The sequence below is a fragment of the Mytilus edulis genome, chromosome 7 (assembly GCF_963676685.1).
Source record: "Mytilus edulis chromosome 7, xbMytEdul2.2, whole genome shotgun sequence".
Lineage (NCBI taxonomy): Eukaryota > Metazoa > Mollusca > Bivalvia > Mytilida > Mytilidae > Mytilus > Mytilus edulis.
Window position 1 is genome coordinate 80,886,054 of NC_092350.1, and position 4,207 is coordinate 80,890,260.

Sequence of the window (4,207 nt, forward strand, 5' to 3'; positions counted from 1 at the left end):
TTTGTAATTTTTATAAACATAGTTCCTTTTAATTTTGCAGTCATTCAATTAAAAGTAAACCTAAACCAGGCGTTTTACAGTTGGGCTAATTACAGGTACACTTTGAATTGTCTTTTTTCATCTCACCGAACAATAAGCTATAAAGGGCCCCAAAATTACTAGTGTAAAACCATTCAAACGGGAAAACCAACGGTCTAATCTATATAAAAAAAACCGAGAAACGAGAAACATGTATAAATTACATAAACAAACGACAACTACTTAACAACAGATTCCTGACTTAGGACATGCGCAAACACAAATATTTACCTGCTTTGCGCTCGGTATAACAAAATGTGTTAAACATCCCAAAAAGAACAACGATGGCCTTATTTGATTTTCTACCAACAAATTACTTGGTTGGGATTAGCGTACTAAATAATTCACATGTTTATGCTCAAACTACTCCGTAACAGGAAACACTGGTTTAACAATACAAAATAAGAACCAAGGTTTATTGAAAATATTTACAATTCGATATCTTACATTTTGAATAATGATGAAGTACATAAATATACATAACACAAATATGTATTTAATGTCGATCATTTATATACACATTTAGAGGAAGAAAAAGAAGAGACATATATTACATAGAGAATAATACATGGCAAAATCCGTATCATATGTCGTATCATCCCGTGACATCAATATCAGCCCAAGGGCCTTTAGGCCCGAGGGATGATATTGGTCGAGGGTGATACGGCATGTGATACGGATTTTGCCATGTATTATACACTTTATCATATATTTCAACAGAAGAGTATTATATTATATGAACTGTTTTCTGATCCATAGCAAAGGGTTACCTTCAGTTCTTCTTTTGTCTTGTTTCAAAGGCCTTAAAAGAACTGCTCAATTACTTATCCGAAGCACCTGGGTTACCTTACAATTTGCGTGCTGTTGTTTTAAAAAATATTTTGTTTATTATTGTATTAATTTGTGTGTTTTGTATTTTTCATAGTTGCATTTAGTGTGCCAAAAAATATGAAAACTTGACGTTCGTGACGTCACATACAATGTGAAAACTCGACGTTCCTGACGTCACATACCAAACAATGACGTCATTCAAAAAATTCACCTATTTTGAGGAAAATTTTTCTTAAGCAAAAAAAAAACCAAAACTGACTTAATGTAAAAAAATAAAATAAAAAAAAAGTAGGGGTGTGATAAAGGGTAGGGGTGTGATAAAGGGTATGAGATAAAGGGTAGGGGTGTGATAAAGGGTATGCGATAAAGGGTGCGCATCAAAGTTGCGCGATATGGATTAAACAGCAGGCTATTTATCACATATGCAAAACTACTGTATTTACTACTAAACATATGATAAATTTAAATAATAGAAATACATATGATAATATCGGAAATGGAATATGCTTTCTAATATGATGTTTTTACAAAAAAAAAAGGGTATTAACCTCGCATAAACAAGAACTTAAATGCAAAATGTGTGCCCTCCCCATAAACAAATGCCCACAAAAGTAAGTCTCAAACAAAAAGTGCTTTTTTGGCTTCGAGTTTCAACCGCCCATATTGATATAATGAAGTCTTATATACATATGTTTTGGAAAAAAATATGACAACATCATAAATAACAATTTTATAAGTATGTTTAAAAAAAAGGGTCACAATATTTATTCAAATATTTACAATTCGATATCGAACATTTTGCATATAGCTAAAGTACATTAACATGCATACCACAGTGATGCATTCAAGGTAAATCATATTTAAACACCTTTAAGGGGGAAAACAGAAAGGACATTTATTTATAACATAAAAGTATCAAAAATATTCGATTTCGCAGTTAAAATATATACGATGAGTGACATGTCATTTTTTGTCAAATGATCAAAATGTGCATAGCTCTTGAATTCTCTTCATGAAGGGAATTTAAAGTATACTTATAACTGTGATGAAATTAAATAATGTTTAATTATATATAAAATACAAGAGAGCAGCCATGATATATGTAAGCTACTCTCAGTTAGGTAAATCCAGAAAAGCGCTTCGGACGCAAGAAATTATCATAACGTGTTTTATTTTTTTATTTTTTAAAATCACTGGGTCGATACCTCTGCTGGTAGACTATCAATCCTCGAGGGTATCATAAGCTCAGTAGTCACTACTTCGGTACTGACATGATTTAACAAACTTTACTGAAATTGTCCGTTTATAAATTTGAAATTATTAAGAAACTAAGGTTTCAACTACCTCAGGCAAAGTTGGCTTAAGATGAATTTGGCTATTTATTTTTGGTAGTTTTGAAATATAACTTTTCAACGGTTTCGGTACTTATACATCTTCGGATTTCAGATGTTTGTCTTTGAGCGTTCTTGATGAAGGTAGATCCAAAAAAGCGCTTCGGACGCAATAAATTAATAAAACGTGTTGTTTTCAATTTTTTAAGTGATTAAAAACTATTTCTGTCTTTATATTCAAATATTTACACGAGGAATAACCAATGATAATAATCAGAAATAATGAAAACAAGGGACAACAATGAACCTTTCATTGGAAACAAATCGCAAATTATAAATAAATTCATATATATTCATGTGTGTCGTGTTTTAGCAACAAGAAAAAAAAAAAACAAAAAAAAAAAGAAAAACATTTAAAAAAGACTTCAATTCCAAAACTTTAAAAGAAATTATACAAACATAGCTCAACCTCCGGACAAAACATGCAAAAACACAAAACGGATAAAAGTATATAAACCTAAACATTTACCACATAGTTACGTTTCTGGATTTTGAAAAGGGGCAAACTAGGCAATGTTATATAGGAATGAAACATGAAAATTGTATATGCATTAACCATAAGCGAAGTCTAATAAAATGGGTCCCCTTTTCAATATGTGTCTGCCCCCTAATGCGACTCTGTTTCCCACGGTTAGTCCAAATAGCATTGTGGCTAAGATATTTGAACCAAATTTATGAAATTGATTTTTTTTTATCTTATGTCTTATGTATCTTAACCAATAATTTGCTTAAAATGTACATTTTATTTAAATGCATTTGCGCATTTTTTTTAGAGTAATTTTGCAAAAGGTTGATGGGGGACATATTCTGTGGCAGATAACACATACATTTCACGACTTGTTTTATCTGCTTTCGCTTTGTTAATGAAACGACATGCTGAGAGTGTTTTTACGTTCTTATACGGAGTGTTTAAACGTGCTAAGACAAAATGTGTTTTCCACTCCTGTTGACACTACTAAGAATATATAGAATACACTGAATGATTCCGCACATTGATTAAACGATGCTTGTATCACCGTTTAATGTATTTGTACATGTTTTTAATTTCATTGTATGATTTAACACACCTTTTCTATAGGTTATTGGTGTGTAAACCGGGCCGATTAACTCACAAACTGAATGAAACTCCAAAGGACTTTCATTTAAAACATTTGTGGGTAAGAGACCCGGTTTACACATCAATAACCCCTAGCAAAAAAAATGTGTTTAATCGTTATAATTTTTAAAACCAAATATTCAAGATTTTTATTAACATTTTTTAGTGTAAAGGTTACTATATTTCCCATCAAATGCACAATTCGTAGCTAAGGATTTAGCCGCCATATTGACTTTCTAAATTCAATAAATGTTCGATAAATGCAACGGAATTTGAAATGGAATAGAATCTACGTCCAAAACTTCATTTTATTGAGTAATATAGCAAATTTGAAGCGTACAAGTAACGATATAATCATTCCCTTGAAAGTTTTGGTTTGTATGACGTCGTGTTTTGCCAAGACTTAAATTCGCCAAATCATTCATGAAATTTCGAGAAATTTTATTCAAATTTTAGTTTTATTGAGCATTTCTTTGTTGTTTTTGTTATTTTTTTTAAATATTTTATATGCATTAGAATAGAAACAACTGTAGATAAATGATAAAAAAAAAAAGATGTATAGATATAAATACAAAAATAAAACAAAGTATGTATGAAATGTTAAGAGATGGTTAAAGAAAGTTAGAAATCTAGAAACTGAAAAAGACATCATGGCGTTTGAGAAAGGCATTCACTGATAACAAAACGGCGAATACTTCGTCGAAAGTTTGTTAACTTTAATTTTGCCTCGGTAAATGGCCAATAAAGTTTTCTGCCGTCTAATATATCATGTATATTTAGTTCGTTTTTTTTATTCATTTAGCTTCACTAT